This window comes from Thalassophryne amazonica, chromosome 6 (genome assembly GCF_902500255.1).
Source record: "Thalassophryne amazonica chromosome 6, fThaAma1.1, whole genome shotgun sequence".
NCBI classification, from domain to species: Eukaryota; Metazoa; Chordata; class Actinopteri; order Batrachoidiformes; family Batrachoididae; genus Thalassophryne; species Thalassophryne amazonica.
In genome coordinates this window covers 6277240-6294255 of record NC_047108.1, presented here as the reverse complement: position 1 = coordinate 6294255, position 17016 = coordinate 6277240, and the positions used below count along the sequence as shown (strand labels likewise).

The following is a 17016-nucleotide window of genomic DNA, read 5'->3' as shown; positions in this document are numbered from 1 at the left end:
GTAATGGTTTATTCACTGCAGATTTGAAACATTTAGGAACAGATCCAGAAGTTAAAGAAAGATTAATCATTTCCAGCACAGTCAGCCAAAGTGTGGACCACAGGTCCTTAAACAGTTTTGTTTGTATAGGATCAAATAAACAGGTTGTGCTTTTTGTTGACATTACGAGTTCTGTCAGCATGCCTAGTGAGATACTGTCAAATTCTGTAAATCTAGGTAATACCTCAGTAGTGGCGCCCACATCAGTAGCAGGTGTAGTGGTTGGATTAAGGCGTGCTGGGATATGTTTAACCTGATGTCTTCTATTTTCTTCCCAAAGTAATCCAGGAAATCTTGTGATGTAAAAGGAGAGCGAACTACGGGTGGTCCATGCAAAAGTGTTGCCACCGTGTCCAACAAGAACTTTGAGTTATGCTTGTTTTTGTTGATCAAATCAGAGTAGTAAGTCCGCTTTGTAGCCAGTAATGCATGCTTATAGTCTAAGATAGCATCATGCCACACTAGGTGAAATACTTCTAATTTTGAACGACGCCATTTCCGTTCTAGACCTCTTGCTTTATGCTTGAGGTCACGCAGATAATCACTGAACCAAGGTGACTGTGATTTGGGGGAGTGCGGTTTTAACACAGGTGGTGCAATCATGTCGAGTGTAGTTTTGAGCACTGAGTTTAAACTAACCACAAGTCTGTCTACTGACTGAGTATTTGTCAAATGTGAAGCTAAGACATCAGGCAGTCTAGCTTCGAGTTCAGTCTTAGTTGAGGAGTTGATGCATCGCCGTAAAGATATAAGGTTGTTGTTCCACTAAACACGGCAGCGAAACTGTAAACTTAATAAGTGAGTGATCAGACATCACTGATGTATGAGGCATGATGTCAATATTCGTAACAGCAATACCACGTGCGAGAACCAGATCCAGGGTATTTCCACTAATGTGCGTCGAATCCCGAATGCATTGCCGAAATCCTAATGCATCCACAATTTCCATAAATGATTTGCAGAGGGAATCAGAAGGCATATTTATATGAATGTTAAAGTCACCAGTGATCAGAATCTTATCTACACTAGTTGACAAGTTAGAGATGAACGCACCAAATTCATCTAAGAATTCGGAATATGGGCCAGGAGGCCTATATACAGTGACAAAGTAATACGACTGATTTTATTCTTCTGACCTTGGCAATGTGTAATATCCTGAGCAGAGCAGAGTATCAGATGCTCAAATGAGTGATATTTGTAACCCACAACAGCTACAACATGATTCCTTCTTTATGTTCTCTAATGCCATATACCAACACAGTGCAGAGTAGCTACCTAAACTCTGTAAGTGAGATAGAGTATCTCGTCAATAGTTTTACATCCTCATTGAAGACAACTTTGGATGCTGTAGCTCCTCTGAAAAAGAGAGCTTTAAATCAGAAGTGCCTGACTCCGTGGTATAACTCACAAACTCGCAGCTTAAAGCAGATAACCCGTAAGTTGGAGAGGAAATGGCGTCTCACTAATTTAGAAGATCTTCACTTAGCCTGGAAAAAGAGTCTGTTGCTCTATAAAAAAGCCCTCCATAAAGCTAGGATATCTTACTACTCATCACTAATTGAAGAAAATAAGAACAACCCCAGGTTTCTTTTCAGCACTGTAGCCAGGCTGACAAAGAGTCAGAGCTCTATTGAGCCGAGTATTCCTTTAACTTTAACTAGTAATGACTTCATGACTTTCTTTGCTAATAAAATTTTAACTATTAGAGAAAAAATTACTCATAACCATCCCAAAGACGTATCGTTATCTTTGGCTGCTTTCAGTGATGCCGGTATTTGGTTAGACTCTTTCTCTCCGATTGTTCTGTCTGAGTTATTTTCATTAGTTACTTCCTCCAAACCATCAACATGTCTATTAGACCCCATTCCTACCAGGCTGCTCAAGGAAGCCCTACCATTATTTAATGCTTTGATCTTAAATATGATCAATCTATCTTTATTAGTTGGCTATGTATCACAGGCTTTTAAGGTGGCAGTAATTAAACTATTACTTAAAAAGCCATCACTTGACCGAGCTATCTTAGCTAATTATAGGCCAATCTCCAATCTTCCTTTTCTCTCAAAAATTCTTGAAAGGGTAGTTGTAAAACAGCTAACTGATCATCTGCAGAGGAATGGTCTATTTGAAGAGTTTCAGTCAGGTTTTAGAATTCATCATAGTACAGAAACAGCATTAGTGAAGGTTACAAATGATCTTCTTATGGCCTCAGACAGTGGACTCATCTCTGTGCTTGTTCTGTTAGACCTCAGTGCTGCTTTTGATACTGTTGACCATAAAATTTTATTACAGAGATTAGAGCATGCCATAGGTATTAAAGACACTGCGCTGCGGTGGTTTGAATCATATTTATCTAATAGATTACAATTTGTTCATGTAAATGGGGAATCTTCTTCACAGACTAAGGTTAATTATGGAGTTCCACAAGGTTCTGTGCTAGGACCAATTTTATTCACTTTATACATGCTTCCCTTAGGCAGTATTACTAGACGGCATTGCTTAAATTTTCATTGTTACGCAGATGATACCCAGCTTTATCTTTCCAAGTGCTTGCTCACAGGGGGTCGTTTTGACCATTGGGGTTTTTACGTAATTATTGTATGGCCTTGCCTTACAATATAAAGCGCCTTGGGGCAACTGTTTGTTGTGATTTGGCGCTATATAAATAAAATTGATTGATTGATAATAAGCTAAACCTAGATTTATAAATAAGAGCAACACCCCCGCCTTGCTTCGCATCACGAGGGACGTGACTAAATGTATATGCTGGTGGGCAGGCCTCATTTAAGGGGAGGACAGCTGTAGGTTTAAGCCAGGTTTCACATAGCCCAATCATATCTAAGTGATGATCAATAATTAGATCATTGATCAACAATGATTTTGAGAACAGCGATCTTAGGGAGCAGACACGAAATCTTTGCTATTGCTGGAACAACCACTGAGCCATCCTCAATTTCAACATGATCCAATATAGTAATGGGTATTAAGTTTGCAAAGCCTATCCCTCTTTGATTTTTATGGACACGTCTACGGGAGCAGTAACGCTGTGCTGTGCAGACCTGCTTAAAACTGTGTCCAGCGCTTTACGCCGAAGAAAATTAAACATGTTTAATTTGTTCTGTCTTCCACACGTAGCCCTCAACATACTGCTGCGTAGAACTCGAAAACTCGAAAACTCGACATAGAGCTGCTAAAAGTGGGCATAGAACTGCTCAACTCAGCATAGACGATACACTGCAATGAGCAGCTCTACGAATATGCCAGTGTGAAAGGGGCTTTAATGGTAAGCTTATTTTGCCCAGGATGCTGTGGGTTAGTGCAGACTATGTGCTGTGTGTACTTTGCATTTGTATTTTGAACCCTGTCATGTTAACATATATGTTTGAGGTGGGGTAATGAGCTATACTGCAAGCAGCCACTAGAGAGCAATGGAAACATTTTGGGTTCACTATTTAAGAGCCATCTAGCAGTCACTCATTTTATATTCGGAGTGAAATTCATTCACTTCTTTATTTTGTGTTATGCTTATGAAGTCATATTATACTGCTGACTGCTTATGTTTTATTTCGGGGTGTGTTTCTCTGTTGCTGCTGCAGTTGTTGCTCATAATGCAGATTCTGGATTAGTATTTCATTTTTGGTGACCACACAGTGCCAGCACCAGCTCTGTGACTGCATTTGCAGCTTTTGGTATCAACCTGTAGGTGGGACGAAGGAACAACTAATCTCAGTTGATGAACCACTGATGAGCGCAAACTGGATTAAAAATACAACTAGAAAAATAATTAAAATGAATTCAGTCTGGGAGCATGTGCTGATGCTGCGCTTTGTGGCATCCACAACATGATGGAACCGCCTTGGGTCCTGGATGGCAACCACCCAGGCAGATCACCCACATTCCCACATCGCTAAAATAACCATCTGTCTGCTGCAGCCAGGTGAATTGTGGGCATCCCCTTGGCCTTCTCCAACTACAGTGGGCCTCAACACTCAGGCACCTGCATGCCAGATCATGCACAGAGAAACATGCCACATGGTCAAAATATCAAAGGTGGTGTTTCCTTACTGTGTAAGTGATACTCCTCATCTGAGTCTCTCTCAGTAACCACTTATAGGATACAAAGTTATTCCAAAAGTATCCAAGGATCCTTTGGACACACCTGGTACCAAAGCCATCTAGTCGCCACCTTAGGTCACTAGTTACGTCCAAGTCTCACAACCATACAGTAATTCAGGCATCACCAAGACCCTAAAATCTTGAACCTTCCTTTGCCTGCAAAGGTATTGACATCGCAAAACACTTCTGTCCAGTGATGTCAAGACTCCACAAGCTCTTCCCAGGTGGCTCTCAATCCCAAAGGCAGAGGACTCAGAGACATGAATGTCACTGCCGAGATAAGGGAATATCTGTTCAAGGTCAACTCTTTCACTACATGCAGATTCACGTCTGATGGCTGAGTCCAGGAAGTGGTTAAAAGCCTGAATCTTAGTCTTGATGCAGGGCAATGTCAAAACCAGACACTCTGATTCCTCACTCAGCTTCTCAGGTTCTGCCATCAGAGTATCCATTGATTCCACAAAAGTCACAGCTTCGTCTCCAAAGTCAAGCTCAGTAAACCTTTCCTCACCAACAAAAAGCATCCAAGTCACTGGTTTCCACAACTCGACCCAGGAAGGACGTAGAAATCCAAGCGCTAGACAGCCAGTTCCTGGATTTGTACGTCCTTCCTTCATACATACTGTGTAACAGTTTAAATGAATTTTTAAATGTTTGTGTAATAAATGGCAAAGTTCCAAACTGGACGAATTAACTTATATGTTCATTAATACAATTTGGTAAATCTGTGAAGTTCTGTGCATCATCCTTAGATCTACAAACCAAAACAAACACAACAAAATCCATCAACAACTGAAAAAAGAAGAAGCATTTTTTTGGAAAATGGCGTCCTCGCTTCATGATGTCATATGGTCATCATAGCCTTGCAGCCAGATGACCTAACAATGGCTGCAATTCCTAAATGATTAATGCAGAATTACAGAAATTGTGCCACTGTCGAACTACCTCTGTTTTTGGGCTTTGTAACCTTTGTTGGATAGCACAGTGAAGATGAGATGGGCAGATGAAAGATGAAATGAGCATCAGAGGTCACCTGGTTTGGTAACTGAACCGGGCGCACCTCTGTCTGGATTCATTATTTTTTAAATGTATGAACTGTTTTAATTTGTGGTTCTGCTGCTGCTTTTTGAGTAGCTGGAATAAATTTGGCTGCAGGTGTCTCCAGTAAATCTTAATTTTGCTTTGCCCACTTGATTTTGAGACATTGGGCCTCATGTATTTCGCATTAATAAGAGACAATGCAAGTGATAACTATGACATGTACAGTACATAGACATTAATACCATGTGGATGTATTCTGGTCATTACGGGCCTGATATATTAAAGGTTTGTGTGTGTGTGTGTGTGTGTGTGTGTGTGTGTGTGTGTGTGTGTGTGTGTGTGTGTGTGTGTGTGTGTGTGTGTGTGTGTGTGTGTGTGGAAACATGCAGCCATCATAGCTGCCACGAAAAAATACTCATACTGATATAGGAATGTGTATACTGTCTGATGTGTTTTTAGGCTGCACATATTGTCCATTTAACGTGTTGCCTTCATGCATATTCAATTTGGGGTGTGTCTACTTAGTTGGCAAAATTGTTTTTGTTGAACATGGAAATAGATGAGGTTTACACACACAATAAGATTCATCAAGGATAAAAGCAATGTTGGGGCTGAAAATGTGCCTGTAATTTAGCACATTTGAAAATGTGCTGACTAGCTGTTTGGGTGTGCATTTCTTTATTTTCAATCAGTAGTCTTCTTTAATACAGAAAACAGCACGATAAAACATTAATTTGTTGTGGCGTAATTTTAACTTAACATCCACTGCCTGAAATTGTGACATTTGTCATGTCTTTCTATGTAACAGAAATATAAATTGAAATGGGATTAAACTGATTTCAGTTTACATCAAATGAAACAATTTAAACTGATTTCAGCAAATATCTCATTTTCCTCCACTATAAATGTCAGTAAACTGGTTTAAAGTGTTTTTTTATGTTACATTATTGGTTTAACCACAAATTTGCTTTTTATTGAACTGGTTTTAAACAGTTCCAATAGTAAACTGTTTGTAAACTGGTTAAATATGGTAAACTGGTTTTGACTGGATCAATTGCTTCTGAATGTCTTTAAATTTTTGACAGTTTGGACGAAACAATTAATGCGAAGGTCGTGAGAAATCATGATGGGATTTTTACTGTTTGTTTTTTCTTTTACTATGTTTTTGATATTATGTCAAACAGTGAAGCAGTTCTTTGTCTAAAACGGGTCAGATTATTCATGAATATGGTTGGTAGTTTCAGCCTGATTAGCAGTAAGACTAATTAGTGCCTGTGGTGTAATCAGGCAATTAATACATTTTTGATTTTGAATCAGAGGAGCTCTGAGCTGGGTGCCTGTTAAATAGTCGTGTTCTGAAGTGATGAACAGCACATCCGCAGCCTTTCTGGCCCTCATTAATCGGATTAGGGCCAATGGGAGCGCTGGCTAATAGGAGCTGATTAGTCTGCTTCTGTGCTTCTGTCTGATTCATCTGCATGCACGTGGCCACATGGTCCACACTGTGCCTGGTAACCCAGACTCAACCCGGTCCAAAGGAGTCCACTTTTGTTGTTGCAGGTCTGTGGTCCAAGTGGATTCTGTATCAGTTTGGAAAATTTAGAAAAGACAAATGCATTTGAAAGAAACTCATTTTAGATCTGCAGCTAGTCTCTGTCCTGTTTTGGTCTTTTTTCTCCTCTCTCGCTCTAAATGTACATTTGGGGAGGTTGTGGTCTGCAGGTTTGTGACCAGAAGATCCTCTATTCAGTTCCTTGTCAGGCAGACAATCCCCTCAGGAGTGAAGGTCCCCAATTTCCAAGTTGCCCCTGGTGTGCAGTTGAGCAACTTGCATGGCAGCTGCAAGTGTGCTTGCATGTGTGTGTGTGTGTGTGTGTAAAGCTGGCCACTGACTCCACAGTGATGCGCTCTTTCCTTGTCACACGTTCTCTCTAATGCAGAGTTCTTGTGAGAAAAGAAAAAAATTATACTGTCTGCAAAATAAAAATTTATTTCTGCAATTTGATTAGTTCATGTGCACATGATGAGCGCCTGCATTGTCAAATTGCCAAGTGTTTATAATGGTAGTTGACAGGTGGTGCTGTGGAGTCAATTAAAACTCACTCCTTGAGGCCAGAAGATGTTAAGGCCCGGTCACAAGGCACTACTAACGAAGGACAATGAAGCACAAACGAAACAAGAAATCTGGACTTTCCGTGACTTTCGTTGGCTTTGTTTATCCTTCGCGCAGCTTTATTCCTGCAGCTGGTGCTTCGTCAGGATTTTTAAACTTTTGAAAAATTTGAACGAATGCCACCGAAAACCTCAATTCATCCGTATTTCATTTTGCTGTAGTTCTTGGCAGTTTTATTGTTTGCTTAGTTTTTGTAATGTTAGCATTTACTTTGACTTCCTTTGACCAGCTGAATGTTTTCACACAGTACAGAAGCTGGTTTGTGAGCACTTCCTGTTAAAAGGGAGTTTTTCCTTCCCACTGTCGCCAAGTGCTTGCTCACAGGGGGTCGTTTTGACCGTTGGGGTTTTTACGTAATTATTGTATGGCCTTGCCTTACAATATAAAGCGCCTTGGGGCAACTGTTTGTTGTGATTTGGCGCTATATAAATAAAAATTGATTGATTGATTGACTTTTGTGGAGGAGAGATGCAGCTTCTCTGTGGTGGAGCTGATGTGTGGTGTGGGGCTTCTGCTGCTGCGTGTGATGTGGCAAGTGTTGCCGCAATTATGTCGTGGTGCTTGCTAGTCAGGAAGAATTTCTTGGCCTCCTCCACCAGCACATGGCAGTCCGTGATTGAGGTGTTCTTCCAGCACCTAAGAAGAGAGTTACTGCACAAAAGTCCAGCCGGAGCTGCAGCGTTATGTCCATGAACTCTGAACAACTGACAGAGGCTGTAGAGAGGTGATCCTTGATTGCTGCGTGTTTGTTTACAGTGGAGGAGCTTTGCAGGAGTGCGATCAGCCTCCTGTCATGGAGCTGAAGGCCGTCACAATGTAATGATATTTTGTGTCGTCTGCGGCTATCTCTCAGCGTGAACTGCACCTTAGTTTGTGCAAACCAGATGACAGTTTACAGAAGCGTGACTTTAAGCATCAAGCATCAGCAGTGGACATTCGCGTGTGAACAGCTTTGATCAGTGATCAGAAACACCAGGGTTTTGAAAAAAGGCAGAGAGAGAGAGAGAGCGAGAGAGAGAGAAAGAGAGAGACAGCGCTATCTCTCTCTCTCTCTCTCTCTCTCTCTCTCTCTCTCTCTCTCTGTCTCACTCTCAATGCTGAAACAAGAGAGAGGAAGTTTAAAGTTTGTTTGTGACTTTAACTGCCAATATTTTCTACTTTTTTTGGATGGGGGGAACACAGAAGGACTCTGGATTTGCGATATGATGTTCCCAGCCCTGACAAGGAAGCAGTGTGTCCCATTGTACATCTGGAAACCTGAGTGCCGTTTGCTTTACCGTTTTGAGAATGGAGCGCATTTCTTCTTCTTCTTTGTCTTTCGGCTGTTCCCGTTAGGGGTTGCCACAGCAGATCAATCGTTTCCATCTCACCCTGTCCTCTGTATCTTCCTCTGTCACACCAACCACTTGCATGTCCTCTTTCAGCACATCCATGAACCTCCTCTTTGGTCTCCCTCTTCTCCTCCTGCCTGGTGGTTCCATCCTCAGCATCCTTCTCCCTATATACCCTGGGTCCCTCCTCTGCACATGTCCAAACCATCTCAATCTCGCCTCTCTGACTTTGTCTCCAAACCGTCCCACCTGAGCTGTCCCTCTGATATGTTCATTCCTAATCTTGTCCATTCTTGTCACTCCCAAAGAGAATCTCAACATCTTCAGCTCTGCCACCTCCAGTTCTGCCTCCTGTCTTTTTGTTAGTGCCACTGTCTCTAAACCATACAACATAGCTGGTCTCACTACTGTTTTGTAAACTTTCCCCTTCACTCTTGCTGATATTCCTCGGTCACAAATCACTCCTGCCACCTTTCTCCACCCATTCCACCCTGCCTGCACTCTCTTCTTCACCTCTCTACCACACTCTCCATTACTTTGAACAGTTGACCCCAAATATTTAAACTCATCTACTTTCACCACTTCTACTCCTTGTAACTGCACTATTCCACTGGGCTCCCTCTCGTTCACACACATGTACTCAGTCTTGCTTCTATTGACTTTCATTCCCCTTCTCTCCAAAGCATATCTCCACTTCTCCAGACTAGACTCAACTTGCTCTCTACTCTCACTACAGATCACAATGTCATCTGCAAACATCATAGTCCATGGGGACTCCTGTCTGATCTCATCTGTCAACCTGTCCATCACCACTGCAAACAAGAAAGGACTCAGAGCTGATCCTTGGTGTAATCCCACCTCCACCTTGAATGAGTCTGTCATTCCGACTGCGCATCTCACCGCTCTCACACTATTCTTGTACATGTCCTGCACTACCCTAACATACTTCTCTGCCACTCCAGACTTCCTCATACAATACCACAACTCTTCTCTTGGCACCCTATCATAAGCTTTTTCTAAGTCCACAAACACACAATGTAACTCTTTCTGTCCTTCCCTGTACTTTTCCAACAGTATTCTCAGAGCAAACATTGCATCTGTAGTGCTCTTTCTCGGCATGAAACCATATTGCTGCTCACAGATCTTCACCTGTTTTCTAAGCCTAGCTTCTACTACTCTTTCCCATAACTTCATGCTGTGGCTGATCAGCTTTATGCCTCTGTAGTTACTGCAGCTCTGCACATCACCCTTGTTCTTGAAAATAGGAACCAGCACACTTCGTCTCCACTCCTCAGGCATCCTCTCACTTTCCAAGATTTTATTAAACAATCTGGTTAGAAACTCTACTGCCATCTCTCCTAGACATTTCCATGCCTCCATTGGAATGTCATCTGGACCAACTGCCTTTCCACTCTTCATCCTCTTCATAGCAGCCCTCACTTCTTCCTTGCTAATCTCTTTTACTTCCTGATTTACTCTCGCCACATCATCCAGCCTTTTCTCTCGCTCATTTTCTTTATTCATCAACTCTTCAAAATATTCCCTCCACCTTCTCAGCACACACTCCTCACTTGTCAGCACATTACCTTGTGCATCTTTTACCACCCTAACCTGCTGCACATCCTTTCCAGCTCTGTCCCTTTGTCTGGCCAATCGGTACAAGTCCTTTTCTCCTTCCTTACTATTCAGCTTCTTGTACAGCTCGCAATATGCCTTTTCCTTTGCTTTTGCCACTTCTCTTCTCGTCTTACGCCGCATCTCCTTGTACTCCTGTCTACTTTCTTCATCTCTCCGACTATCCCAAAACTTTTTCGCCAACCTCTTTCTCCTTATGCTTTCCTGGACCTCTTCATTCCACCACCAAGTCTCCTTGTCTTCCTTCCACTGTCCAGATGTCATACCCAGTACTGCCCTAGCTGTCTCCCTCACCACATCTGCAGTACTTTTCCAGTTGTCCAAAAGTGCTTCTCTCACCTGCTCGCTAAATTTCACACAACAGTCTTCCTCCTTCAGCTTCCACCATCTGATCCTTTGTTGAGTTCTACAAAGCAAAAAAAAAAAAAAAAACGAAGGCGGAAGTGCGGCAAAGGCTACACATGACAGAACACATACATTAAAACCAACCATGCAGCTGCAAGCAAATCTACAAACGCAACGATGCGCATTTCAGGTGTACAGACAGCGATTAGAGTTTTAGTATTTGAGAGATTTGAGAAATATTTGGCGTATTTGGAGTGTGTATTATTTTGGTGGATTATTTAGCATGTGTAGTGGTGGGTTTTTCTGTTTGTTTTTGTTTTGTAAAAATGACGCATCTTATGAATGTTGAGCAAGCGTTTCAGTTTTTTTTAAATGGAGCAAGAGGGAGCGCACAGCACGTCGTCAGTCTGAACCAGACAGTGAGGATTCTGATGATGGAGATGATCCTTCTGTTGTTCTGGATGAGCAACCAGAGCAGATGGATCCACCGATGTGTGCACAGATCACAGTGTGTCGGATCATGCGCTTCTCTTTGCAGCTTCTCCAGGACTCAGGAGCTACAGAGCTCTGCCCCAGCGCAGAGTCCTGGAATGCAGAGCAGGATGCAGACACACACTGCTCCAGCAGTGGCTCCAGGCTCATTTCATTTAAAGTGTGGAGATCAACGTTAGCTTAGGTTTCATTTTGTTCCTCTTTCGTTCCTTTTGTGTTCTTGATTCACAGGCTATACCATGATGGGAAAAGACAGAAGCTCATTCGTCCACCTTTTCCTGATGATTTGTGACTTTTTACTTTTTTCCCTTCGTTCAAGAATCGTTGTATGCCGTGTGACCGGGGCATTACTTTCTTTTATTTGTTTTATTGCCTGCTGTGATTTTATAGTTAATTTTAATTCATTTATTTATGATTGGGGTGACTTGGTGCCCATTTTTTAAATTATATACAGCATTTTGGTCGACTGCTGTCGTTTTAACCGTGCTTTAGAAATACGTAAAGGTTGAGTTGAGTTGAGTTAATGTAGTTTATTTACATCTCTCTTGGTGAGAAAAGTTACTCAGTACACCAGTTAATCGTGAAAATAAATGTTAGGATCTGCAGTAATGAAAATAATGAGTTCTTGTTTGCTAAATCTTTGTGTTTACTGCATGCGTCTCTCTGACATCATCACATCTCAGGATTTACAGACAGAACCATCAGTCACATGACGCCATGAGGGTGGTTGTAAGGGTTTTCGCTGCATGCTCAACACACACACACGCACGCACACACACACTGCAGTGAGCATTAGGTCTGTTAGTATTATCATCACTGAGGGTACTGGCAGCTGTGCATGAGGTTCCCAGTTGAGTGATTATTCAGGTCACATGTGATGGGGTCACTGGGCAAGTCCCGCTACTCGATCAATTTGAGCATGCAGAAATATACAGCAGCAGTTTTCTGATTGAGTGCATATCTCCAAAACCTGAAACCTGCAGAAAAGGTGAAAAAGTTCAGTTCTGAACATGTGTATGATTGGGGTAGAATTGTGCTCGATCTCAACTTTAATCCTGAATCCAGTTGTTGGTATCAAGTCTGCTGGGTTCTCAGAAAATTCCTGCAAATTTCATGCTGAAGAATTTGTAGAAAATACTGTGAATGGGATCATTACTGTACGAGGTCTATTAGAAAAGTATCCGACCTTATTATTTTTTTCAAAAACCATATGGATTTGAATCACGTGTGATTACATCAGACATGCTTGAACCCTCGTGGGCATGCGAGAGTTTTTTCACGCCTGTCGGTTACGTCATTCGCCTGTGGGCAGTCTTTGAGTGAGGAGTCGTCCACCCGCTCGTCGATTTTTTTCATTGTTTAGGAATGGCTCAGAGACTGTTGCTTTGTTTGATAAAAATTTTTTCAAAACTGTAAGGCACAACTGAGTGGACACCATTCAATAAATTCAGCTGGTTTTCTGTAAAAATTTTAACGGCTGATGAGAGATTTTGGTCTGGTAGTGTCGCTTTAAGGACGGTCCACGGCGCCTGACGGCGATCTGCGCTTCGAGGCGGCAGCGTCTCGCCGTTTCAAGTTGAAAACTTCCACATTTCAGGCTCTGTTGACGCAGTAAGTCGTCAGAGAACAGAGAACTTTCAGAAGAAGTCGGCATGAGGAGTTTATTTGGACATTCCATTGTTAACGGTCATTTTGTAATGAAAGAACGTGCGGGCAGAGTCGCATGTTGGGCTGGACCCGACCGCGGGGGGTCGCGGCAGGAAAAACACCTCCGTTGGAAATCTTAACGGGCAAGTTGGAACATGCCCAAGCTGTTAAACAATTTCTCAGTTACTCACTTGTTGAAAGCCATTAAAAGCCGCCTGAATTCTACAAATGGTTTTCAACAAGGAGGTGTTTTTCCTGTCGCGGCGCACACAGATTTGCCGAGTCGTCACGGAAACGACTCGGCGAATTTGCGCGTACGTCTTTCATTTAAAAAATGTCCTTAAACAGTGGAATGTCCGCATAAATTCCTCATGCCGGCCTCTTCTGAATCTTCTCTGTTCTCTCACGATGTCCTGGGTGAATTAAGCCTTAAATTAGGATGTTTTCAGCTCGAAACAGGCCGACGACAGCGCCTGGAAGCGCTGCAGGACGTCCCGCTCCGTGGGAAGTCCTTACACCGACAGAAACACCCCATAATCTCTCATCAGCCGTTAAACTTTTCACAGAAAACCAGCTTAATTTCTCGAATAGTCTCCACTCAGATAATCCTCACAGGTCCAGAAAAAATTTTGATAAAGCAACGCGCGCCGTCTCGAGCAGCGTGTGAAACAAAGGAATTCAGCCGAGAGGGCGGGACCACATCTCACTCAAGGCCTGCCCACAGGGAAATGACGTCACCGACACGCGTGAAAAAACTCACGCATGCGCACGAGGGTTCAAGCATGATTGGTGTAATCGCATGTCATTCAAATCCATATAGTTAAAAAAAAAATAAAAGGGTCGGTTTATTATCTAAGAGACCTCGTATACTGCACTTCTGTGGGTGAATACATATTTTGTGCGAAGACCGCTTGATGAAGTGCTGTTTTTTTTTTTAATAAAAATAACCACAGTTTCAAATATTCATGGCATACATCTTGATAACACCAGACTCGCCTGACTTTAGTGCATCCCAAAAACACCTGAAATGTTGTGGAGGATTAGGCCTGGACTTAAGGAGGAGGTGATGACATTTTGAACTGAATGTGTATGGAGGATGATTTTTAAATACTATCATCACCTGAGCTTTGGACTAGAGCCAGGGCAAGTAGGAGTGGGTGAAATGACATAAAATTGACATCCCAGTATCTTTCACATTTGGACAGTGACTGTATTATTTCACAATATTACTACTTTTGCACTATATGACCCTTAAAAAAAATAAAAATTTTGCCAAAGCTTAACCTGAACTGTTTTCATGCTCAAATCTGCTCTTTCAAATCTGGGTGAATAACGTGACTCATTACAGTTTAACCAATTGTTGACAACACAAAAAGTCCACTGGTTCAGTTTAACCATTTCTGTCGTGCATGTAACTGATGCTCAGGTGCGCGTGCTAAAAGTAAATTCTGTGCAGCAGAAATCAGTGCTTCTCACGAGGAACGTAGTGATGAAAACTTGTCAGAAAAGTGCTTTCCTCCTTTTTTTCTGTGCCACATATTTATTTTTAGCAGACACATGAACCTGCACACCAGTTATATGCACATATTAAATTAATTTACTACTTTATGATGATTTATGCCTAAAAGTATTTTAACAGGTGTTTTGCTGGGTCTCTGATCACAGCCCCAGTGTGGCAGCGCTGAGTAGAGCTGTGCTGCAATGTTTACTGAGCTCAAAATGAATGGATATGTGGCATTATTTTTCATTATTTCATTTTCCTTGGCGTATTTAAAAAAATAAAAGAAATTTGGCCCGGCATGTATTCTTTGTTATCATGTTATCCTGGACCAGGCACCTAAGTGGCTCTACTCTACTCTTTTCTACTCTTCTATTTTACTCTCCCTTTTAGATATTTAGATATACCTCAGTATACTAGCATAGTTCCACCTTAGAATTGGAATATAATATATAAGATATACCTTACTGAATTTTCATGGTGTTAACTGTATTGCACAATTCATATCATGGTGCACTATCACACTGGTGATGACTGACACTGATGCCCATCCTGACCAAAAACAGCCCAAGAGCTGAGTCGTACCCAGTAAATTTTGCAGAGTAAAATTTATTCTGCTGGGATAACATTTGGTCCCAGTCCAAATAGAGTTAAATACACTAAATTATCAGCTCTACCATCTTGTCAAATCCCGTTTTTCAGCTCCAATAAGAGTCATTCACAGCATGACAGAGTTGATTTTACCCTGTCATAGAACTGATGATAGAGTGACTGTGATAGAGTATATTTAATTCTATTTGGGCTGGGACCAAATGTTATCCTGGCAGTGTATTTTACCCTGCAAAATTTACTCTGTCCTGCAGAGAATTATGACATTAACATGTTTTTGATTAATGATAATAACTAATTGTGTTATTTGTTGTGACAGAAGATCTTAAATGGCTTACTAATGCAGCGAAGACAGTCTGGTCTGACGAAGGGCAGGTTGCTCAAAACGTTAGGTCGTGTTAAATAAAGCCTTTTTTTGTATCGGAGCGCTGTGGTTGTGCGGATCATTTGGTTTCTATCTTAAATGGCTTACTGTTAGGGAATTTGTGGCCTATTTTTACGACAATATATTGTAGAGTTCCTGCTTGCTTTAATTAATAGTCTGACTCTGTTCTAACAATTTTTAGACTGTGACATATTATACAAATAATGAATGTTTTCTTCCTTCACCTGCCCCAGCTTTGATTTATTAGTTGTTTATTTTCATCATGGTTTATTCTGTTATGTTTTACGTGTCACTTTGTTTTCTTTGTTACTGTTTGCTTTGGCCTTTTGTTCTGTTCTAGTTTTCTTCAGCCAGTTGTGTTTTCATTTATTGTTCATGAATTCATCATTTGTTTATCGAGTTCCTCTCGGTTGTTGTGCCGTATGTCAGGTAGGCTTGCATATCGAGAACTGGTTCTTTTCGAGTATCGTTAAGAAATGATTTGATTCACCGATATCAATAGTCTTTTTGTTTAACGATTCCCTTATCGGTCCTTCAGAGCAGCCGTTGTTTTTGAGGGTGTTTGTCAGGAAAATTATCATTTCTCTACGATTACAGACCCTGCAGCGGCTCTGTAACTCTGTGAGTGTAGTGCAGATCTACATGCAGAAGCACAGATTTGCTTAGAAATGGCATGTGTCCACTGTTCTGTGTCCACTGTTCTGTGTCCACTGCTCTACACAGAACAAAATGAATCTTGTTTAATTTGTTGCGTCCGCCTCGTATATAGCAGTATATGAAGGGGTACCCTCCATATACTGCTGCATTGGGGAGCAAAAACTTGGTGCTGAGGTGTGTAGAGCTGCTTAAACTTAGCGTAGAGCTGCATAACTCAGCGTAGTAGGTACATCGCAATGGGCAACTCTACATTTTCACCGGTGTGAAAGGAACTATATGAGCAACTCCACTTTGCTGGTACACAGTGCATTATCTAAATTATCTGTCAGTCCATTTAAAATTGATGTGTGCTTGAACCTGGTCTGTGAGTTGGTGACATAAGTGAGAGGATTTCTGACAAAGGAACTGATCACAACTGTGCACAAAAACATCAGAATTTACAGCAGGCCACGGAGCAGGTGATTAGAGACCCTGCAAGGCTTATGACAAATGTGGGTGTGGAATCCATTAGCTTAGCGGGGAATTTAGTGCAGAAAATCCACTATGGTGATAGTGCAGTTTATTTGCCAGGGAGGGAATTTCAACAAGTTGAGACTGTGGCTTGCTTCCATAGTCGTGTCCATAAAAAACATAGAGGGATATGCTTTCCAAACTTAATACCCATTACTATATTGGATGATGTTGAAATTGAGGATGGCCCAGTGGTTGTTCCAGCAATAGCAAAGAATTCGTGTCTGCTACCTACAACGCGCATGGAATGTCTCAAACCTAAACCTACTTCTAGGCATCTTATATATGCTACTCTGGAACCACCCCTAAACCCAAACAGGTCAACTGTCAACCCCACTGAGGTCCTTAGACTGGGTCTCATTAACATAAGATCACTGTCCTCAAAATCATTGTTGATCAATGATCTAATTATTGATCATCACTTAGATATGATTGGGCTATGTGAAACCTGGCTTAAACCTACAGCTGTCCTCCCCTTAAATGAGGCCTTCCCACCAGCATATACATTTAGTCACGTCCCTTGTGATGCGAAGCAAGGCGG

General features: G+C 41.7%; 1 protein-coding gene across 19 annotated transcripts in view; it reads left to right on the top strand.

Annotated features, from left to right (window-relative positions):
- cacna1db (calcium channel, voltage-dependent, L type, alpha 1D subunit, b) overlaps positions 1-17016 on the top strand; it is a 497403-nt gene that overhangs the window by 118795 nt on the left and 361592 nt on the right. The window lies entirely within an intron of this gene.